Source organism: Maniola jurtina, chromosome 24, assembly GCF_905333055.1.
Source record: "Maniola jurtina chromosome 24, ilManJurt1.1, whole genome shotgun sequence".
NCBI classification, from domain to species: Eukaryota; Metazoa; Arthropoda; class Insecta; order Lepidoptera; family Nymphalidae; genus Maniola; species Maniola jurtina.
In genome coordinates, this window is record NC_060052.1 from 6,474,464 (window position 1) to 6,500,243 (window position 25,780).

Consider the following 25,780-nt stretch of genomic DNA (forward strand, 5'->3'; position numbering starts at 1 on the left):
TTTGGCAGATAGGTAGGTCTTATAGCACAAGTAAAGGAATAATTCCAAGAACCGGGAATTTGTGGTTACATCATTAAAAAAATTACAATTTGTTTAAATTTTCAAAGTAAGATAACCATACCAAGAGGGATATCATATGAAAGGGCTTTTTTATACCTGTACATTCTAAAAGAGATTTTTATTTATTTCTATGCATAATAGTTTTTGATTGAGATTTTTGTGTCGAAGGTTTTTGAAATTTTTAGTAGAATTTTTTTTCGACAAAATTTGATAAAAAGATAGCTTGGAGCTCGGGGATGGGCATAGGATACTTTTTGTCCCGGAAAATCAAAGAGATTCCACGGGATTATTTTAAAATCTAAATCCACGTGGAAATTACTTAAAATTTAAAAACACCCGACACAAAAACCTCTATAAGAAAACTAGAAAAGAGCTGATAACTTTCAAACGGCTGAACCGATTGTCTTCATTTATAGCTAAGAACACTCTCGATCAAGCCGCCTTTCAAACAAAAAAAAAACTAAATTAAAATCGGTTCATTCGCTTAGGAGCTACGATGCCACAGACAGATACACACGTCAAACTTATAACACCCCTTTCTTTGGGTCGAGGGTTAAAAATCGCGGGCATCACCTATTTGGTGCAGAGATAATTTGTATCCTGGAAACGGATATAGGCTACTAACTTATTTCGAAGATTTTTAAAACCTAAATCTACGCGGATGAAGTCGCGGGCATCATTTAGTAATTTAATAATTGAATGTTTATCAAATATGCATATCACAATACCTACTAATGCACTGCAATTTAGCATCTATTTATCAAAGTGTAGTGGTTTTACTAAATTATCGCTAAAATTGTTGCTGATTTAGCGGTATCCTATCATCCGGTATTTAATGTAGGTATTATCTAATAAAATATTTGGTGAAATTGATAGATGTATCAAAATTCGACCTAACAGTGGTCTAATGATTAATGATAAGTATCTTATATATCACACCGCAAAGCTCTGTGCAATCCATATCCATATTTCCTCCATACTATATACTTAATATTATAAATGCGAAAGTGTGTCTGTCTGCTAGCTTTTTACGGCCCAATAGTTCAACCGATTTTTAGCTTACATCGCAGGGAAGGACATAGGCTGCTTTTTATCCCGGAAAATCAAAGAGTTCCGACGGCAAGCGAAGGTTACAGTAACGAGAAAATTTTCAAAAGAAAAATAAAACCGACTTCAAAAACCACAAGCACTAAAAAGTAAAAATTAACTTTTGTTTCTACACGTGTAATGTATGTATGAAGTCGAGCGAGCATAATAAAATAAACTAGAAATCCAAGTGTGAAGCTCGCCCGACTTCATACATACATTACACGTGCAGAAATAAAAGTTATTTTTTTTTTAACTTTTTAGTGCTTGTGGTTTTTGAAGTCGGTTTTATTTTTCTTTTGAATTTTTTTTATTTCACAAGTTTTAGTGGCCCTACGCCCTACTGTACTATAATATGCGATGCCCAGTCAAAACCCTACTGTTTACTAAGCTATTACACTGATCGCGAGCAATTTGCTCTTATCCATTGAGGAGTTCTGTTCTCCATCTCCGAAGATATTCATCAGATCTTCATAAAATTTATAAGGGACCAACTGCGAAGTATTTCCCTTTCAAACAAAAAAAAATATTTCGAAATCGGTCCAGGCGTCTTTGAGTAATCGGGGAACATACATAAAAAAAAAAAGATTCCGACGAATTGAGAACCTCCTCTTTTTTTGGAAGTCGATTAAAAAGAGCTGATAACATCCAAACGACTGAACCGATTTTCTTGGATTATAGCAAAGAACACTCGATCAAGCCACCTTTCAAACAAAAAAACTAAATTAAAATCGGTTCATTAGTTTAGGAGCTACAATGCCACAGACAGATACACAGATACGCACGTCAAACTTATGATACCCCTCTTTTTGGATTGGGGCTTAAAAAAGTTTGCAACCTCGATGTTGGATTAAGATAAAATTGTAATAATAAAAATTAAATTAAAAATTTAAAAAACTCCCGACACATAAACCTCTAAAAAGTAAAAAAATAATAGGTAAGTATGTATGGGCCCTTTAAGAATAGTATAAATAGTAAAGTTTTTATCCAAGCGCTCGTTGCGCCAGGGGACCGCTACCTATCACAAACTATGAAAGTCATCTGTTGTAGAAAGAATAGTCTTTAGCGGTCCCCCGACGCAACGAACGCTTGGATAAAAACTTTACTATTTATACTATTCTTAAAGGGCCCATACATACTTACCTATTATTTTTTTACTTTTTAGAGGTTTATGTGTCGGGGGTTTTTTAAATTTTTAATTTAATTTTTATTTCACGCTTTTTAAACTTTTATTCATAAATTACCGTTTATTTGTGCCATTCAAAAACCCAATTTCTATAATAATATAAATCCAATAAGGCAGCTAATATCTCTTCAAAAGTAACATCAATGTTATGTTAATTATATGTTCCCAACTCCCAAGTATGTTCCATGAAATAAATATTTTTGACCGAACATCACTAAATCAAGAATTATCTGAATGACTCACATAGTTTAACACGACCAAAACGAAATATCTGTTTCTAACATGTCGTTGCTTTAAAAAGGTACCCATTTTACGTAGTCGTATAATAGTTCGCTTTTCAAGATATACCTACGATTAAATTGAAATCGACTTTCACCCGATGAAATAAGGAATAAATTGGCTTGTATTTCATTTTGTTTGTTATTGCATGTAAAAATTTTATTTGACATAACTTTCAAAAACCGGTCAAGTGCGAGTCTGCCTCACACATGAAGAGTTCCGTACAAGTTTTTTTTTATGTAATGACAATTCAGTTGTCGGATTTTTCTGTTTACTTGGGCCACAGGAGTAGAGTACTTGGGCTATAAGATATTGCTACCTGCCTTTCATGATTCTACGTAAACGGGAAATACCCAATTTATAAGTTTTGATTCTCTTGAAAGATGACACACAGACAGACAACGAAGTGGTGAAGGAAAACACCGTCAGGAAACCTGCATGCTTAAGAGTTGGCCATAATGCTCCCTCAAAGGTGCGTGAGGTGTGCCAATACGTGCTTGGCCAGTGTGGTAGCTTCTCATTCTGAGAGGAGACTTGTGCTCAGTAGTGAGCTGGCGATGGGTTGATCCTGATAATGATGAATTTTAAACGTATTTTGTCAAAGTAAATAAGCTGAGTTCAAGCAGATAAAATATAAAGAAAGTGCGCCTAATGCATCATCCAAACCTGCGCGACAAAGCGACTACGATGCGGGAACCTCAGCTGCGCGGAGGGTCATCGCCTATATTTACGATATTTAATGGTGCCATGCACACCTACGCGACTACAACAGTCGAGGCTACATTTTTTTTTTTCTACAGATACTTACTGAACCCTAAAAATAGTTTGACTATGGTTTGGGTTTGGGTTGATTTTTCTTGGCCTTTGGTTGACTGTTGGATATTATAATTGAATTGATGTTTTCTCGTTTAACTGTGATTATAATATTTTATAAATTAGAAACTCCGCGCCTACGATCCAAAGTATCGGAGTTTTCCAAAACATTATTTTCAAATAAATAATTATGTATCTAAGCAACGTCCATCTTGACAGCTTGACATTTGCCAATTGAAATAATATTATGAACCTCTGTTACAATAGTGAAAGATCCCAGGGCCACCAGCCGTCACGTAGGTATTTTCTGACGAACGAAATGTGGACGATTGAGTAGTGTTAGTATGTACTAAGAACGCATGCCTACAGACCTGCTAGCTTGCTTAGACGGCCAATTTTCAGGTATCAGGTAATCAAGGTACATAAAAACATTACTTACCTCACGTAAATTCTCCAATTTTTTTAATTTTTAGCAGATTTTTTTTTAATATTAATAATTAATTGACATAAGTAAACTATAAGAGAGTGAGAGAGAAGTCAATATATCCTAATACATGTCTTACTCAGTCTCATGCGCGTAGATAATGATGCCCTCGCGCTCAAACCCACAGAGGCATTAAAATTGAATTTAGGGGATGATTGGCCCTCTGGATCGGTCTGTCTTCTTGTAAAAGGTTTTAAAATAGTTGTCTGGTGGACATATATAAAAATGGAGCATCAGAATTTACGTGCAGTTAAGTAATTACTTATTTTGGGTGCTTTAAAGCGTCTGCAAAGCAATACGGCCGACGCGGGAAGTGTCTGGGAGTATTGGCGACATATTTTTAAGGATATTGCCTAAAATATACGTAAAAATCAGTTTGGAGAATTTACGTGAGGTAAGTAATGGTTTTATGTACCTTGATTATCAGATACCTGAAAATTGGCCGTCTAAGCAAGCGAGCACGTAGGCTAGGCATGCTTTCTTAGTACTTACTAACACTACTCAATCGTACATATTTCCTGTGTCAGAAAATACGTAACCTCTGGTGGTCCTGGGATAAAAGTAATAAGAAAACCAGAAAAGAGCTGATAACTTCCAAACGGCTGAACCGATTTTCTTGGATTATAGCTAAGAACACTCTCGATCAAGCCACCTTTCAAACAAAAAAAACTAAATTAAAATCGGTTCATTCGTTTAGGCGCTACGAGGCCACAGACAGATACACAGATACACAGATACACAGATACACAGATACACAGATACACAGATACACAGATACACAGATACACAGATACACAGATACACAGATACACACGTCAAACTTATAACACCCCTCTTTTTGGGTCGGGGGTTAAAAACATGAAACTTAATGAAATAACTGAAACTTTTATTCCATATAACTTAACAAAGATACAAATACAACATTTTTATATCAATAAAAGTTTAAAAATTCACTTCACTGTAAATTTAATTTGAATACCAACTTTTCCATTTAATTTTGACGTTATTACCGGCACACACCTAATCGCACAGAGTGGCCAATTGGACATAACCCGTGTCCACCAGTCATTATACCTGTTACTGAGTTCTGGCGTCTAGACCAGTATGAGTAGGAATTATCTTCTGCCTTTCCAGCTGCAAAACCCTGGTAATAATTTCCTTGCCTTGGAACTGTATAACCTTGGTAATAATCTTCTTGGTTTTGAGCTAAAGAATCGTGGTGATAATCTTCTCGCCTTCGAGCTATAGGATCTTGGTAATCTTGGCTATATTTCAAGCACAAACCAAACCCCCTAAAGTAACCAACTGGACATAATCCTTGTACTAAAGTTGTAATACTCGCATCATTTCCTACGTTATTTGCATTTTTTGGTTTGTAATCATCTTCTCGTCTTCGAGCTTTAGGATCTTGGTAATTATTTTCTTGCCTTTGAGTTGTAGAATCTTGGTAATCATTTTCTTGCCTTTGAGTTGTAGAATCTTGGTAATCATTTTCTTGCCTTTGAGTTGTAGAATCTTGGTAATCATTTTCTTGCCTTTGAGTTGTAGAATCTTGGTAACCATCTTCTTGGCATTGAGCTGTAGAATCTTGTATGACCAGAATCGATACAGATAAAATTATTATCACACCCAGTTCACGCGACATGTTACTCCGATTGATTATGTACTTGTGATTTGCGCGAATGAAACCGTATGATATAAATAATTACGCTTTATACTGTAGGCACTTAGATTGTGATATCTATAGCTAATTATGAAAAAATATTAATAACTAAATGGTGCCCGCTACTTCGCCCGCGTGGATTTAGATTTTTAGAAATCTCGTGGGAGCTCTTTATTTTTCCGAGGCAAAAACCGCCTTCATAGGCGGTTGCATGCCGGGAAAAGTCATCCTTTCCCGGCATGCAAATCACCTGTGTAGAAAACTTTGCCAAAATAGGTTAAACGCAGACACACTTTCGCATTTATAATATAAAATATGTCAACTTTTAAATAAAGCTAAAGGTCAATAAAAGCACGAAATGTAATGAAATAATTGAAATTTATTGTCTAAAATATATCGAAGATACAAACATAACAATAGTATCTATAAAATTAAAATGTTTAATTCACCTGGTAATTAATTAATTTCGAAAGCACTGTTAAACTTTAAATGAATGCAATCTTTTTTATTTTAATCTCTTCTGTCGTTTTCCAAGTCTCCTTTCCACGCAGTGATCTAACCACCGATAGTAATTACTTGGGCATATCCCTTCTCCTTCAGTCGAAAATCCTGAGATTCGGAAACGAATGTTCGTATTGTTATGACCTTCTGGATTTTGCGATTGAGCCGAAGAATCTTGGTGATAATCTTCTTGCCTTCGAGCTATAGGATCTTGGTAATCTTGGCTATATTTCAAGCAGAAACCTAACCGCCTATAGTAACCAACTGGACATGATCCTTGTTCTAAAGTCGTAACACTCGCATCATTTCCTACGTTATTTTCATTTTTTATTTTGGAATCATCTTCTTGTTTTCAAGCTATAGGATCTTGGTAATAATATTCTTGCCTTTGAGTTGTAGAATCTTGGTAATCATTTTCTTGCCTTTGAGTTGTAGAATCTTGGTAATCATTTTCTTGCCTTTGAGTTGTAGAATCTTGGTAATAATCTTCATGGCTTTGAGCTTTAGAATCTTGTATGACCAGAATCATTACAGATAATATTATTATCACACCGAGTTCACGCGACATGTTACTCCGATTGATTATGTACTTGTGATTTGCGCGAATGAAACTGTTTGATATAAATAATAACGCTGTATACCTACGCTATGTACTGGTAGGTACTTAGATTGTGATACTTATCTGGTAGCTAATTATGGAAAATTATTAATAAATGGGTGATGCCCGCAACTTTGTTTTAAAAATTCTGTGGGGAATCTTTAATTTTCCGGACTAAAAAATAACTTACATCCATTCAAGGGATGCAAGCTATCTCCTTGAGCCCCTGTAATTTTAAGCTACAAATCTTTGAGCCCCTGTAATTTTAAAACTACATATTTTTAGAAAAATCTAAAACACCACAAGCACAGATATTAGTTTCTAGACTATATCTGCAAAATTTCATGGACTCTGGTTGCTTAATATTCAAATTAAATTGGGGCTACGATTCTATGGAGTAAGTGAAGGAGTGAGTGTTAAGCTGTTGGTTCCTTGTATAAAATGCCATTAGTTAACATGGGAACCCTTTGAAGTAAGTAAAATAAATACTATCACTAAAGTGCACTATATGTAAACATTTTATTTTTAATTAGGAATATGTATATTTGAAATCAAGATGTCTCTGAACATACCTAATATATTTATCGTTGAAATCATTGTGAAAGTAGCTGTGCCATAGGGTATTCTTTGTAAAACTGAATAAAAACATGAAACCTAATGAAATAATTGATATTTTTATTGCATAAAATATATCAAAGATACAAACACAAAAATCTATAAAGGTAAAAAGTTTAAAATTCACCTGTTAATCAAATTCAAAATCACTGTGAACCTGTATTCTTCTTGAAATCTTCTGCGGTTCTTTTAAGATATTCTGCGAACAAATTATTTAAATCAACTTTCCTATTAATGTTCAATCTCGGGCTGCAGTAACTTAACACTCGCCGGTAGTTATTTGGACATATCCCGTGTCCATGTGTCGACGCAACTGCGTGCAATGCAAGATCTTCTTCGAAATTATCTCCTAGGCATTGAGCTGAAGAATCTTGTATGATCAGAATCATTACGGATAATAATATTATCATTACATTTAAGTCGAGTTTAAGCGACATGATACTCCGATTGATTAAATAGTAGTGATTTGCGCAAATGAAACCATTTCATATAAATACTTACGCTGTTCACTGTAAATACTTAGATTGTGATATCTGTAGCTTTATTTATCACACTAATATTATAAAGGCGAAAGTTTGTATGTGTGTGCGTGTGTGTGTATGTTTGTTACTCCTTCACGCAAAAACTACTGGACGGATTTGGCTGAAATTTGGAATGGAGATAGATAATATCCTGGATTAGCACATAGGCTACTTTTTATCCCGGAAAATCAAAGAGTTCCCACGGGATTTCGAAAAACCTAAATCCACGCGGGTGAAGTCGCGGGCATCGGCTAGTAATAGATAATGCCCGCGTCTTCACCCGCGTGGGTTTAGATTTTTAAAAATCACGTGGAAACTTTTTAATTTTCCGGGGCAAAAAATGGCATATTAGGTATCCTTTCCCGGGATGCTAGCCATCTCTGTGCCTGGGTTTTAAAGATTTTGGCCTGCCTAGTAGACCGTCATTTTCCTTTTTTTTTTTTAAAAGCAGCCACGCGTAAAACTTATATTAATCAATAGGTGGCATCAATACAAACAATATATTCGAGTTTTTTGACGTGACCACGTCTTATAATTCGATAGAGCCGGCAGCACGCACGAAAAAACATGACTCATGCGGCGTTACCTCGCTCTGAGGCGTTCCATGTAAGGCTTGAAGTGCAAGCGAGAGCGCGGAACGAGCGACAAAGAAGCACAATCGGCCTTTGTTGTCACGTTCAACTATCGTCAGTAAACCGACTTTACAGACAACCAATTTTTTTTTTCGACGTTTCGAGTTTCTGAGATAATATAAGGTATCAAAGTTGTTCTAATGGAGTCATCAGTACAACAGTCTAGGCACCAGTACAACTTTGATAGCTTATATCAAACAATACAATACTTGTTTGTATTGATTCAACCCCATTGATTTATATACTAGGTTTTATGTGTGGTCGCTATTTTGGAAAAAAGGAAAATGGTTGAAAGACAAACAAATCTTGTTATTATCAGACAATTTTCAATAAGTCCAATAGTTATTGAGATAGATACGCTAAGGTAGTATAATAGTATAATACCTAGACATGTTGGCTCTGGAACAGCTGCTTCATAGTATGGTAGCCATTATACCTGCTTGAAGGCGGCTTTGAAGACTAATAATAACTGTGCAGCAATATTTTTACTGCCCAAGAGTGGTAAAAGTCAACTTCACAGCGATTTAGAATTTTGACGACTTCCCTGGCGCAGTGGTAAGCGCCGTGGTCAATGGAGGTCCCGGGTTCGATTCCTGAATTGAATTTGAATTTGAATTTATATTTTCTAATAAATTGTCTGGTCTAGTGGAAGCCTACCGGCAAGGCCACCTGGCGATTTGGCGTTCCGGTACGACGCCGTGTAGAAACCGATTAAGGGTATGAAGGGTTTAATGAAACTACCATGCCCCTTGGCCCTTCCAAGTTAGGCCGCTTCCATCTTAGACTGCATCATCAATCATCACTTAGGTACCATCAGGTGAGATCTCAGTCAAAGGCTAACTTGTATCTGAATTAAAAAAAAACCGGCCAAGTGCGAGTCAGACTCGCGCACCGAGGGTTCCATACTCGGGTATTTTTTTCGACATTTTGCACGATGAATCAAAAACTATTAAGTATGCTTAAAAATAAATAAAATCTGTTTTTGAATGTACAAGTAAAGCCCTTTCATATAAGACCCCACTTGGTATAGTTATCTTACTTTGAAAATTAAAACACATTTTAATTTTTTTTTCTGTGATGTAACCACAAATTCACGGTTTTCAGATTTATTCCTTCACATGTGCTATAAGACCTACCTCTACCTGCCTTTCATGATTCTAGATCAACGGGAAGTACCCTATAGGTTTTCTTGACAGACAGGACGGGCGGACGGACGGACGGACGGACGGACGGACAGACAGACAGACAGACACGACGGACGAACAGACAGACAGACAGACACGACGGACGAACAGACGGACAGACAGACAGATAGAAAGATCCTAAAAGGGTTTCGTTTTTCCTTTTGAGGCACGGAATCCTAAAAAAAACGGTGAAGTACCAGTGTCAGTTTACGAAACGTTTATTTTCTTTTGAACTTCGTTCGGGAAGTTACAAAAACTTTCATGAATGAAAAACGAGCTAACTTCAGTCCCGTGACTTAAATACCGATAAGATTTAAAATTCATTACAGCTTCCCAGTAATCGAATTGTAAAGTTGGCTCACTGTTCTATGAAATATTTAACTTCAATTCAAGTGTTTAACTTGATTGCTACACCGCTGGGGGAATTAAGAACAAGTACTTAGGCGAGAAAGGGCGCGTCCACGAAGAACTAGCGGACGCGGAAGCGATTTTTATCTTCCTAACTTCCTAACTTAATAAATATTGCCTCCATTAAAATAATAACTAAGTATTTGTTTGCACTTACAAAAAATTTCCATAAAAACATGTTAAAAACTCTGTATTTTCTTAGTGTTATATCGAATTTTATTTTATTTATTTGGGACAGTAAATAATTACATATTATTAAGTATTAAAACTATAACTTAAATCTATCGTACAATATTGGTAAATATGTAATCAACTACACTATCCACAGTTTAGCAATAGAACTAGGGCGACTTAATATGAATAAACTACTTAACTTAATATAAACAAAGAAACTACAATAAAAAAAAATTAAACTACAGTAATTAAAAATAACTAAGATTGTATGGTTTTATGCAAAACAAAACAAAAAAAAAGTTAATATTGTTTACAAAATAAGGGTGACATAAGTAAATAGAGAAATACTTATCTTAAGCACTGAATATTTTGATCATTTAATTTTAATATTTAATTTAATTAATTACGTTGGCATTGTCGTTGTTGGCTTAATTTTTCCCCACATGCAAAAGAGTGCTTAGTTCAACAAAAGAAGAATTATCCGATTTTTTTTTAATTTTGTCACACCAGCAACTTCCATACAAGTATGACTTTTGTAAAATATACAAATTCACTGCAATATGGTTGTTCATACTTTGTATACCTATCTATATTTTACTTGGTAATAGTATCTGTATAAATGGCAATGTAACTTTTATCTTGCCATGCAATTCATATATTTGTTTCTTCGCAAATGAAAGGAAAGTCTATTCAAGTCATAATCGAAATAGCAATTAACGGCCTCGTTTAGTTTAAAAGGACGTTTGTGTCGTGCTCGGGATCGAATCCCGGACCTCCCGACTAGAAGGCCGACGTCTTTGACCATGAAGCTATCACTTTACATAATACCACTGCTACATAGGGGCATAACATTATTAAAATATTGAACAAGTGTAAATTAAAAATTTATAACACCCCCGACGATCCAAAGTATTTGAGTTTTCCAAAACATCATTTTCAAATAAATAATTATGTATTTAGGCAACGTCCATCTTGACAGCTTGACATTTGTCAATTGACATAATATTAAGAACCTAACGGTTATCTAACCTTCTTTTCTACAAGAAAACTAGAAAAGAGCTGATAATCTTAAACGGCTGAACCAATTTTTTTGGATTATAGCTAAGAACACTCTCGATCAAGCCACCTTTCAAACAAAAAAAAGTAAGTTAAAATCGGTTCATTCGTTTAGGCGCTACGATGCCACAGACAGATACACAGATACACAGACACACAGATACACAGATACACACGTCAAACTTATAACACCCCTCTTTTTGGGTCGGGGGTTAAAAAAGAATTCTCATGCCAATTCCTAAACACTACAAAAAATTTTTGATTTACTCCTTTAAGTGAAACTTTGTAAAATATGTATTTTAAAATGATTATTGGGTTTGTTGGAAAATTTAAGAAAAATACCGTTACAAAAAAAGTTACCGCCTAAGTTTTCAGCAAGTTGCATGGCTACGGAGTCCGAGTTGTGCGAGTTCGGTCAATTCGGTCAATTATTTTGAAGCCATTTTAAAGCCCTCTGTTTCTGCTCCTCCCCGCTCTTCAGTGGAAACATACCTTTAGAGAGGAATTTATCTTTGACAGGGAATTTGGAACGTGCCTCAATTGGCTACCATATTTCTGATGTTAATTTTAATTAGCAAATTAAAACCGATTAAGCCTTAATTTATTTTACTGAATGTAATATTTAATGGGTCAGTTAAAAACCAATCTGTATTATTCAATTTCATTAATAAAGGTCCGAGGTTACATAACGGTGATTTTAAAGAAAAATGAAAAATGCACTTAATGAAAAGATTAAAAATCGGTCAAGTGGGATTCGGACTAACACACGAAGGGTTCCGTAATCCGCACGTACCATCGTTTAAGATCTAATACTTTTTAATTTTATAAATATTTCCAATACACATTGTGTGAAAATTTCAACTCTCTACCTATTACAGTTCGCGAGATACAACCAGCTGACAGACAGACAGACGGACGGACTAACTTGGAAGGGGTATGAAAGTGCGACATCGTGCCGGAACACTAAATCGCTTGGCGGCATAACTTTGCCGGTAGGCTGGTAACTAACCATGGCCGAAGCCTCCCGCCACACCAGACCAGAGACAATTTAGAAATGATAAATTCCCAAATTGCCTTGCCATGAATCGAACACGGGACCTCCACTGATAAGACCACAGCGCTCACCATTGCCCCAGAGAGGTCAAAAGCAATTATTATCGTAATGCCCCACTAAAACAGCTCATCCGTTCGAATATTATGATAATAATGAAGACAGTTAAGAAAAAGATAAATAAAATGATAGCAAAGGTCACAAAAAATATTTTTATGCGTGTTTTTAATGAAATTAATTATTACAATACATGGATAACAAACTTAATTCAATAAAAAAATTGGCTAAGTGCGAGTCAGACTCGCACAAGAATGGTTCCGTACCATCATACAAAGTATACCTGACACTTTTATGTATGTTAATGAAGGACTGCGCCATACATATGGGATTTAGTAAATTATTTTTTCTGCGAACACATTTTAATGTTTTTGGTGATGTAACCACAAACTCACGGTTTTTGGATTTTTCTTTTACTTGTACTACAAGGTCTACCTGCCAGCCAAATTTCATGATTCCTGGTCAACGGTTTTCTTGACAGACACGAAAAACGTACCGACAGACAACAAAGTGATTCTGCCAAAAGGAAGGGTTATATCTACTTATGATTTTAGCAGTCTATGTATGAATATATCCATATTATGTATGTCTATGTATGAATGTACATATGTATGTTTGTATCCAGTCCATCGTAGCGCCTAAACTACTGGGTCGATTTTGTTGAATGAGGTGTCAATTGATTCGTTGTAAAGGTCCGGGTGACATACTCGTAGGCTATATTTTATACGACAAAAATTGACCTAACGGATGTTACATCAAAAAAAGTGGGGTCTTCAATTTTTTTTTCCTATTGTGTTGTAGAGTGGGATGTGAAATGAAAGAGGAGAAAATTCTGAGTTCATGAATATAAAAGTGCTACAACATTAAAATAAACCAAGCGACGGAAAAACAATTTTACTATAATATTTTAGCGTTTATTAAGACGATCGCTATTTTAGTTTGACAACTTTTTCTTGTTCCTTTTGAGGTACGGATCCCTAAAAACTTGGATATTCCGCGAGAGATAAAAGCTTATCAAGTGTAAATAAAAAACACAGGAGTTCATGATCTTTAAGCAAAATGCTATTGTAGGTAGGTACGCTGATTTATCCATACTATTCATACGTTAGGTAATATTATAAATGCAAAAGTCTGTTTGTCTGCACTAGCTTTTGGCGTATATACTCATATAGGCTACTTTTTAGGGTTCACTTATAGGATCACCTTGTTGTCTAACTGTCTATCCGTCTGTCTGTCTGTCTGTCTGTCAAGATAGCCAGTAAGCCAGTAAAGCCTTAGATCTAAAGTCCATATAAATAACTAAGCAGAGCGGATCGCTAATAAAACTTTATTGAAGTCACTTAAGTATCTTCAAGCTTTTAGATTTAATTACAAAGAATTATTAACAATCTCCAAGCTAACTTTACGATCTAATTAAAAAGAACTTTTAGTCACAAATTACGCTAAATTCAGATCTTATTCTGTAAGTGGGGTGTTAACAGTGGCGGTCTTAATTTCTGGTGTGGCCTGGTGGGAGGCTTCCGCCGTGGCTAGTTACCATCCTACTGGCAAAGCCGTGCCGCCAAGCGATTTAGTGTTCCGGTACGATGCTGTCTAGAAACCAAAGGAGTATGGGTTTAATGAAAAACTGGCATACCCCTTCCGGGTTAGCCCGCTTCCATCTTAGCAAAGCTTGTGCCAGGAGTGGGTACGACAATAGTGCAACAGGTGGGGTTTGAACCGCCAATCTTTCGGAATTCAGTCCGCTCCTCAACCGTTGAGCTATCGAGGCTCATTAAAACCACTGTGTTTCGATAGGTACCTACGCGAATTCTATAACCGTTGTCGAGTTATATAAACTCGTAGGTACTGCTATTTGCCTCAAGAAAATATATCTTCCTTGGTATTTCCTTCGGAAATAGCTTCCATTTTACTCTATACCCGGAAGGCCTGTAGGGATTCTCTCTTCATAGATTAATGTTAAACTATCGGATTTTATGTTATAAACGAGAATTTAATTTAATTTGTGCTATGATGCCCATTTTGTGCAAAAACAAGGCAAAATAATGTAAAAGTCATACCTGTAGTACCTTGGTAGCAAAAGCCTAATTTGCTATAGTATCATTTGCTATATCCACTGAAACAGACAAATCTGACTGGTGCAACATGCAGCATGTGAAATGCAGTCCCGCTCACCACTGCTAAACATGCAGGAAAAGCCAGCCTCCAAGCAAGCAATAGGGATTTTGACCTACCTATGGAAATTTGACCTTTGGAGGTAAATTATGTACTTACATTAATAGATAAATACTTCAAACTCTAGTTAACTAATCAAAAAGCAAATCCCAACTGTAATTATATTAATCTAAACTTCAATTATTCGCGTGAATTTGTCTCCGAGACCGGGTCTCCAGGGGTATGTGTTCTGGAAACCCAATTATAAATTATCCTGACATTGGTTTCAGGATTTATTTAGGCCGGTCTAATTGATTCCCAGGTGTAACAGCTGTTAACCAGATCGTATGAAACAGAGTGAATAAAGTGTGTTGACTATTTAACACATCAATTCAAGATCAGTAACTTTATTTCATGTGGGATTATGGGCGAATTTTTAATTGAACAAAGCAAATCGACGTTTCATGAGTGTGGTTTTTTTTCGCTCTCGTCTGGCTTTACACCGATTAGCCAATGTCAACTTTGTAGTTATTTACAAGTTAGGGAAACTATATGTATAAGTATGGACTTCGTCTGTGCCGGCGCCCGCCGACGTACACACGGCCCCCTTTAGAGCGTTTCCCAGTCAGTTCCACCACCAATAAACACCAGCAGAACACAAAACCCGGCCACTTCTAACAAAAAATACACTCCAAAAAGTCACAACACGCGCGCCAGCAAGCGCCACCACAGACGAAGTCTGAGTGTGGTTCTACATATGACACTGGCTAGTGGCTACTTATTATTATTCATCGCTAGTGTCATCTAGGTACTAATTTTGACAGTATGACACCTAACACCAAAATTTCAGATTTCTTACTCATTTCGTCTACGAGCTAGAGATCTGTGACACGCGGACAGACAGACAGACAAGCAGACAGGAAAGTGTCATTAGTAGGACCCCGTTGGGTATGGAACTTTAGTAAGGGATACAGGACATATAATTGTTAGCAAAAAAAAAGTGTAGGGTGCCTAGTGCGTAAACATAGCCTAGGCTGTTTGAAATTACTAACACGACCGGGCTATTATTATCGTCGGCAAAGGCAGTGTTTCTAACAAAAATGTTGTTATATTCTGGACGCGTTAAGCACTTGTCCCACCGCCAACGATCAGCGATAAACAAGTTGAGCTAAAAACTTAAAACGGATTGGCGAGCAACGAAACGCGAATGTGTAGTTAGGATAGGCGGTCAAACTGCGCGTTTTGACGCTGAGCGAGTTTTTTCTTTGATAACTCTTGTCGCTGCGAGAAACTAATGGAGAGCGAGTTCTCGTTGGCAGTGTGCTTTGTCAGCGATCTTTTATTAATATTCCAGCTACCAGCGCTATTGCCTACGACTTTGTACTTTCCCGTGCATTTTCCAATTTAGTTGCAAATACAATCACCAATTTGGTTCAGTCGTGCTGAAAATATGCACGTACGAACATTTCGCGATCATTTTTATTTACACGGAACGGATCGATTGTACTTTTCTTGAGCGACAAAATAATCGATAGCCAGTTGCTTCCTCGTCAGCAGTGGGACAAGTGCCTAAGACCCAAGATATTTATCTTGCGTCAAAAATGTAATAAACTCCACTCTTCATAAATACTCCTAAGCTCTAAATGAACCGTTGCGTCGTCGCTTATACATTAATCTTTGTTTTTTGTTTTGAAGTATTCTTTTCATCCCTCAACGTAAGCTCCACAAGTTTTTGCTGAGTTCCGCAGACTTTAATAAACGTACTTACTTAAAATGTGGAACTTTTTCTCGGATGTAAAAGATTTCTTTGTGTAATTTAGATATTCTGCTCGTGCGAGCGTTTTCGACATTTTTAAGTTTATTTAAGAAAATTTGAATATGGACGCAACGACGCAGAGAGATTTTCATGCTCTACAATATTTTGAAGGAAGATTTAATTTCATAATATTGCTTTTAGCTGCCTTTTTTAACTTACGAAGCATAGTGGTTGAGTCTTTGACCTATTCGACCTTAAAAAAGTTTTATTTGCTCGAATAAGGGTACAAAAAAGATGATCGCTTATTTATCAGTTCCAACATATGCTGGTGTCTATGTTACTAAGAAATACCGGTTATATGGCTAGCGACTTTTTTTTAATAAAACGTAGCGAGAAAACTAGCTGGTAAGTGATACCGTCGCCCATGAAATTTTCAGCATCGGAGGAACCACCGATGCGTTGCCGGCCTTTCAGGAATTTGTTGGTCCACCCCTTGAATAACCCTATGTTGTAATCTAGTGGGAACACCGCCGATGGGAGTTGATTCCACAGTTCTTAATCCATACTAATATTATAAATGCGAACGTGTGTCTGTTAGTGTGTCTGCTACGTTTTCGCGGCCCAACCGCTGAACCGATTTTAATGAAATTTGGTACAGACTTGGGATACTTCCCGGGGAAGGACATAGGCTACCTTTTATCCCGGAAAATCAAAGAGTTCCTACGGGATTTAAAAAAAACGGAATCAACGCGGGCGAAGCCGCTGGCATCCTCTAGTAACTAAGTAACACGCTTACCTGCTGGTATAAACGCGCCGGCCCAGTGTGGAAGCGGCTTTATATTAAGGTTTGCGTAGGTTTACGGACGGGAATACTTTAGATGAGATTCGACAAAGCGGATTATATTACCTTTAGAATCGAAGTTTAACAATTCAAATAATCACGGATCAGACACAGGTTGGAATTCCGACCGTACCCTCAAGAACACAGAATTTAAAATAGATATGGAAATGGCAAGAGAACACCACTTTTCTCTGCACAGATGTCAACTGAAAGTTGAAACATCAGCCCTTGGAAATCTCAATTGTTGTGATTGGCTAAATCACGCTAATATTATAAAGGCAAAAGTTTCTGTGTATGTGTGTATGTTTATTACTCTGTCACGCAAAAACTACTGAACGGATTTGGCTGAAATTCGGAATGGAGATAGATTATAGCCTGGATTAACACATAGGCTGCTTTTTATCCCGGTGTAGAGGTTGAAAGGTTAACGTCAACGGCGACTGTAGAGGTTGCAGCCTCTACACCGGATAATTTTGAAAAACCTAAATCGCGAAGTCGCGGGTGTCAGCTTGTTTACAATATTATTATTGTTGTTGTTGCAGCCTTAGATAACTATACATATAAAGTACATATTATATAACTGTGAAAATATACATAGTCACATATAAAACCTAACAGGCAATAAAAGTGTTACTTCGACTTTATCTTTTTTAGTATAAATCAGCTAGAATTCACCTACAAAATATACTTACACGTAATATTTTCTGAGCAGATATTTTCACAGACATTGACGTCTGTGCGCTCATCCTTTAATTATTATTACTTGTCAATAATTTCAATAGTGAAAGAGTGACTGCAAACCAGAGGTAATTGTTATCGACACGAACATACATACAAGTCAAATAAAGAACATCCTTTTTTAAGAATTTTTGAAGTCGGTTAAAAAATAAAAGCTATGACGTCTGAATCCGATATTTTTTACATTTCACCGTTCGTTCACTCTTTGCCATTTAGGTCCCATCGCCCAATCTCAAACGTCCATTACAAAGTTTCGTTTCTGCAAGCGTATTTGCATAGCGTTAGTTTTATTTATGTCTCTTTGCATGCTAAAGTTATATGGTTTAGAACTATTTAAGTATGCATGAGTTTGTAAAACGCTCTCAACGCAACGGGTTATGAAGCTAAAGTGGCAATGGACAGGGCACATAGAAAAACATTTTTCTTTTGAATTTTTTTTTATTTTACAATTTTTAGAGGCCCCACTGTACTAAAATATTCTATGCCCAGTTAAAACCGTACTGTTTACTAAGATATCACACTGATCGCGAGCAATTTACTCTTATTCATTGAGGAGTTATTGTTCCCCATCTCCGAAGATATTCATCAGATCTTTACGTTTATATGGGACCACTTGTAAAGTATACCCTTTCAAAAAAAAAAAATCTAAATCGCTCCAGGCGTCTTTGAGTCATCGGGGAACATACACAAAAAAAAAGATTCCAACGAACTGAGAACCTCTCCTTTTTTGAATTCGGTTAAAAATATATAGTCGTTGGAGTCCCAAGGTACTAGAAGCCCCACTAAGTAGACGAACAACATCAAGTGAGTTACAAGGAGCCGCTAGATCCAGGCAGCCCAAGACCTTGAGCCTCGATAGCTCAACGGTTGAGGAGCGGACTGAATTCCGAAAGGTCGGCGGTTCAAACCCCACCCGTTGCACTATTGTAGTACCCACCCCTGGCACAAGCTTTACGCTTAATTGGAAGGGAAAGGGGAGTATTAGTCATGATTAAGCATGGCTAATATTCTTCGTTAAAAAATCCCTACAGGAGGCCTATACCTATATCTAAGATGATGATGATGATGATGATGAGTTTCTAAAAATCTGCATCCAAAGTTACCATTCCGCAAAGTAACAAGGCTGCAGATACCATTTCTATTACGTTATTTAGAATTCTGTGTTCAAACGAAAGCGTAGGCTTTGTTCGGTTATGAGGTTATGAGTCTTTAAATAAACTGCCACATCTCTTCCGGGTTACTGCGTTTCCATTCAAAAAATGCTAAATCAGCAACATTATAATACCGATCAGGCAAAATTGGCAAAATTGTGACGAATCTTTGGATGAACTCATCCATGCCCTAAAACACTTCCAACCGAAGTTTAATGTAATCAGAACTAAAATCTACCTACTTAATAGCCTGCTATGACTTAAATATTCAAGCCATTCATATATACTTATAACATCACAATATATATCTTCTATATAGTATTATAGAAGCAAGCGTTATTTTGCGGAAGTCCATGATATACAAGGAACCAAAAGCTTAATTTGCTATAATCCGCTAAACCAACGAAATCTGTATGGTACGCAGCACCACACAAATTCCAACACCACTCGACGCGCGTTTCGCCCCGACACCGGAGCATCCTCAGGAGATGTAGACCTTACAATGTCACAAAGTCACAAGATATCCTGATAATTTAGATGCAGCATAAATGTGTCTGCATCTTATAGCTATATTTAGCAATAGGTAAATATTGTATTTGAGCAGGAAAACATGATAGGTTGCAAGTCCATGGCCTATCAATGGTTTTTATTGTACTTTTTGATGTGAAAAAAGGGACGGCTTTCGCAATTCCTGTTTCAGTTAAAATTAGATAAAACTAACTCGATTTTCAACATCGACATTTTCAACATATTCCCTAAGGTTGAGAAGATTTTATTTACTGGCAGCCTTTATTCTACAACTATACCCCCTATCAATGTCATTCAAGTGCCAAAGAACCTTGTTAACCCCCGACCCAAAAAGAGGGGTGTTATAAGTTTGCCGTGTGTATCTGTGTGTCTGTGTATCTGTGTATCTGCCTGTGGCATCGTAGCGCCTAAACGAATGAACCGATTTTAATTTAGTTTTTTTTTTGTTTGAAAGGTGGCTTGATCGAGAGTGTTCTTAGCTATAATCTAAGAAAATTGGTTCAGCCGTTTAAGAGTTATCAGCTCTTTTCTAGTTTTCTTGTAGAAAAGAAGGTTAGATAACCGTTAGGTTCATAATATTATGTCAATAGACAAATGTCAAGCTGTCAAGATGGACGTTGCCTAAATACATAATTATTTATTTGAAAATGATGTTTTGGAAAACTCAAATACTTTGGATCGTCGGGGGTGTTATAAATTTTTAATTTACACTTGTTTTACTGTAATATTACTGACTGACTGTAATATAGATTCTCTATGCTGCGACATGCAGCAACGCGCCGTGCAGCGCTGCGCAGCGCCGCTGATATGCGGTCCGGCCTTTAAATAAAATGGATTTCTCAAGAAAGGCGAGATAGTGGATGGGATAAAGTTTGCAGTGGCATTACTCAGGGATTTTATGCTGAATTGGATTGGAAGCGGGGATTATCTGTGAATTCTTAACGCTAGATAGTTTCAAGTGCATTTTCTTCAAGACAACCTTTTCGAGCAGAGATGTGCACTATTATGTACTATCTCCTTATATGGGTATAGATCACGTGGGAACTGTTTGATTTTCCGGGATAAAAAGTCAAGTGCCTATGACAATAACATGGATGCAAGCTACCTCAGTACCAAATTTCATACAAATCGGTTAAGAGGGTAGGTCTTTAGGAATCCCGTGGGAACTCTTTGATTTTCCGGGATAAAAGTAACCCATGTCCGTCCCCGGGATATCAGCTAACCCAGTACCAAATTTCGTCAGAATCGGTTAAACTTTTGGTGCGTGAAAAGGTAGCAGACAGACAGACACACTTTCGCATTTATAATATTAGTATGGATGGATTTGCCTTGAATAAAGATGATTGATAGCCAATGAAGGATTAAACATAGAAGCATTACGACGCTCTATTATGACGAGAGAAAAACTCTACCGTGGTGGGCGGTGCATACAAATACTCTACCACACACGTCTCCAACTCAATAATAATTGTAACTTGGAAATTGTCCCTTTGAGTTGGTCAATTACGCGCACAGCACATGCAGCGCATTACACACTAAACGAACCATTCATGAGCCTGTTGGAATAGATATATGAATTTACATGTTTTACAAACGTAAGTTTGTGGTCTCTATTTTCAAATGGCAGTTAAGCTTCTTCTACGTTTTATCCTTCGCCGACTACAAGTAAAATACATTATGTATTGTATTGTAAGTTGTAACATAGCACTTTCATATTTTTACATGGAAAAGGATAGTTTAGATAGTAGGTTTATAGAGCCTCGATAGCTCAACGGTTGAGGAGCGGACTGAATTCTGAAAGGTCGGCGCGGTTCAAACCCCACCCGTTGCACTATGGTCGTACCCACTCCTGGCACAAGCTTTACGCTTTTAATTGGGGGGAAAGGGGAGTATTAGTCATGATTAGCATAGCTAATATTCTTTTTAAAAAAAAAAGGGTAAGCCGGGGGGAACCGGGGCGGGTTAACTAGTAACATAATATGTTTTCACCTTACTGACCGCTCCCAAATTAACCCTTAAAGGTCATTGTATAGTATGGAGTGATGAAGCGATCTCTTTGACGTGCCCCTAAAATCCCAAAATACCCATTTGATTTATTGTTCGTATCGACACAATGATCCCATACTTCACACATCATCACTTTCCATCAGGTGTGATTGTGGTCAAGCGCTTGCCTATAGGTGCCTATAGGTGCCTATAGTGAATAAAAAAAAACCTAATATTCAAATATGGAACAATAAAAACCTTATCCCGGGTTGATCCCATGACCCTTATCTATTTAAACAGGGTATGGATTTCACGGTTTTGACAGTTGTGACAAGAATGACAAGTTGTGACGTGTCATTTAATAGGTTTCAAGAGGCTTGGGACAATTTTCCGACAGAATTCAAAATAGGTTTTTAAGAGGTATCAAAATAAAACTCATAATGTAGATATAGTAAAACTTTATTTAGATATATCGGCATTTTATCACAAAAATCTAAAAACTACAACGTAGATTAATACGAATATACCTACTTATATTATATACATTTTGGTTTCGGAATAGTTAAAATAGGTGGGTAGGTTTTACAACTTTATTTATTATATATATCTTATTTCATTATAATCAGCTTCTCACCTCACATAGTCACCATACCTGGTTCTCAGCCATCCTCATCTAACCACTTCCCTCCACCCTCTTTATATCATCGATCGGTCCATCGCACTGAAGTGCCATCCACACTACTACACAATATAATGTACATGATTTCCATTCTAGGACAAGATACATAATATAAAAGTGTAAATTAAAAATTTATAACACCCCCGCAAGTGAAGGTTACAGTAACTAGAAAAGAACTGATAACTTTCAAACGGCTGAACCGATTTTCTTGGATTATAGCTAAGATCGCTCCCGATAAAGCCATCTTTCAAACAAAAAAAAACTTAATTAAAATCGGTTCATTAGTTTAGGAGCTACGATGCCACAGACATATACACAGATACACACGTCAAACCCCTCTTTTTGGGTCGGGGGTTAAAAATTAAATATCTATAATAGGCCTATTGTACAGGTACGTAATATTATCATACCATGAACTAGCTGATACCAGCGACTTCGTTCGCGTGGATTATAGACTTTAAAATCCCGTGGGAACTCTTTGATTTTACGGGATAAAAAGAAGCCTATGTGTTAATCCAGGGTATAATCTACCTCCATTCCTTTTAGCCAAATCCGTCAAGCAGTTTTTGGGTGAAACAGTAACAAACATACACACAAACTTTCAAATCTATACATATAATAAAATGGTAGAAAAGTGGTGTCTGTACAATGGAAATATATAAAAAAAAGTAGCAGGGGTTGTTATTATATCGATGCCGAACTCGAAATTGTAATTAATTTATTTTTGTCTGTTTGTCTGTGTGTTTGTGCACGCTATCAAGCGTCTATAATATCAGAAACGGCTTATTCGATTTAGATACGGTTTTCACTAATATATTGTAGTAAGCTTCACTTAACATTTAGTGTTTATTTCATGTCAATCGGTTCATAAATAAAAAGTTATGTTAATTTAAAGAATCACGGCGAACATTTTTACCGATGACCATACTTCAAATATCGTATACAGAGAAGCATTACTGTAAAGTAAATTTTTAGCTACCCAAACGACGGTATATGTAATTCAAAATATGCTGCCCGAAAAGTCACTATTCCACGCGAACGAAGTCGCGGGCACAGCTAGTTTATAATATTAGTGTGATGTGTTAGAGTGATGCGAAAATGTGTTCCTCTATTACCTTTTTAAGGTTGTTAATAATTAATGATAATTAACTTATTAATTAGACAATCTTATTATTTACAATTAGGTACAATAAGAGCATTTATTTATCTAGGTACAATTAAATTGTTATGAGTCTTATTAAGATTTATAGAAAGTTTTGAATGATGAATTTAGATACAGACCTATGTAGGTCTGTATCTAAATTCTACTAAATACAATATTAATTTTATTGTTTGCTGTTAACAGGGCTCTCTCCGCCACTTACTCCATACAATCGTAGTTCCAGTTTCATTTGAATATTAAGCAACCAAAGTCCATTAAATTTTGCAGATAATAAATTCTAGAAACTAATATCTATGCCGGTGGTTTTCCAGATTTCTGTTAAAATATTCGGTTTCAAAATTACGCGGCCTTAAAAATTCACATACAAATCTTTGAGCCTTGTAATTTTAAAACTAAATATTTTTAGAAAAATCTAAAACACCACAGGCACTGATACGTTTGTATGGAGCGAGTGGCGGAGAGACCCCTCTTAAACGTACTTACTGATGTTGTGTTATTATTAGTTTTTAGTGTATTATTTTCCTTAGAAAGACTTATATTCAAGTAATAAGTAAATAAACAAACAGCACTGAAATAACGAACTTAGTTTAATTTTCAATCTACTCGTAATGAGTGTGCCTTTAAGGTGCCTACGCACTCGAACTGAACTGCAGCTGAACTGCGCGTCGCGGCAGCGCCCCGCACGATATTCTCCCCAGCCGCGACGTGCGGCAGTGACGTGCTACGCGGTACGCGCATCGCGGCTGGAGAGAATATCGTGCGGGGCGCTGACGCGACGCGCAGTTCAGCTGCAGTTCAGTTCGAGTGCGTGGGCACCTTTACGTTTGTAGTTTTTAGAGTTCCGTATCCGAAGGATGCCAACGGGATCAAAGTCAAAGTTAAAGTCAAATCATTTATTCAAATTGGATACTATTGTACTCTTTCTGAATTATTATCAATTGCTGAATATTCAATACAATGATTACAATGATGTATTTATTACCTATGTACTTAGTGGAGATAATTTAATTGCGTAAACTTAAAATTACGCTAAAGCCTAAAGCTTAGAGCCTCGATAGTTCAACGGTTGAGGAGCGTACTGAATTCCGAAAGGTCGGCGGTTCAAACCCCACCCGTTGCACTATTGTCGTACCCACTCCTGGCACAAGCTTTACGCTTAATTGGAGGGGACAGGGGAGGATTAGTCATGATTAGCATGGCTAATATTTTTTTTTTTAAAACTAAAGCTACGCGCCCGAGAGTCTGAGAAGACTCTATTACTAAGCCTCCGCTGTCCGTCCGTCCGTCTGTCTGTCTGTCTGTCAGCGGGATGTATCTCATGAACGATAATGGATAGACAGTTAAAATTTTCACAGAATGTGTGTTTGTTTCTACTTGATTGATATTTCTAAGGCTACTAGCGGTAAACCGCAATAGCAACTAATAGTAAAAATTTCACATGCTGCTATGAAACTAGAAGAAAATTAAAAAGTACCTACTAAAGTGTTATATTTTGTACGATGGTTTTGTATTTGACTAGCTTTATAATGACTAGAACACAATTATTATAATATGCTCAAAGCACATTGCCGGAGACTTAAACAACCGAATGTAAACTGTACGCAAAGTTAAAGTACGCTCTATAGGTAATTAGATGACAGTCGTACATTACTAGTGAAGATAAAGTTCAGGTTACTTTATTAGATTTTTAAAAAATGCATTACTTTAATTCTGTCGCGATTTGCCTTGAACCTTATGTGTGAGCTATTTGAATGTATTATTTACTGTCTTCCATACAGACCTACACTGTCAACTTTTTTTGAATAACCAAAGTAAATATGTAAATTGTATAAAAATTGCATTTATTACAATTATTCACACATAAAAATTTCACAAAGTTTATATCCTTGTAAATGTTGAATCAGTACGTGAAAACAACATTTTCGAACGAAAATATTATTAAAGCCTTTTAATAATCGAAAAGGAAAAAGTGGATTTTCGGCGAAATATTATTCGATAAATGTACTAAGCAAAATATATGGTTTGTGAATATTTATCAGTTTGGATGTGTAATATTTTACGTGAATACGTCTACGTGAAAGGAATAAAAAATATAATCTAAGACATGTTATAGGTATAATTTTGAAGGCTAAAGTATAATATATATTCCAACTTAACGGCGATCTCTCAATCACTTACTCCACACAAAGTTTGGTTCTCATTTGAATATTATATTAACTAATCAAACTCGATGTAATTTTGCAGACAAGTTCTAGAAACTAATATCCATATCTATTGTAAGGTTATTTTTAAAAATTGATTTGAGTTGTCAAAAATAATATAAAATTATTAATTTACCTAATGCAGGTAGTTTGATAAAATCGATATTTGGCTCATTCGATGTCATACAATCTGTTGCTAGGAGGCCAACATGATTG

At 36.4% G+C, this 25,780-nt stretch overlaps 1 long non-coding RNA gene across 1 annotated transcript; it reads right to left on the reverse strand.

The window, feature by feature from the left end:
- Window positions 1-805: 805 nt before the first annotated feature.
- On the reverse strand, window positions 806-25,480 carry LOC123877834. The gene is made up of 3 exons (XR_006798686.1): window positions 25,468-25,480; window positions 22,214-22,216; window positions 806-908 (listed from the first exon to the last, which is right to left on the reverse strand). It is a non-coding gene; the product is annotated as an uncharacterized LOC123877834 (long non-coding RNA).
- Window positions 25,481-25,780: the final 300 nt, after the last annotated feature.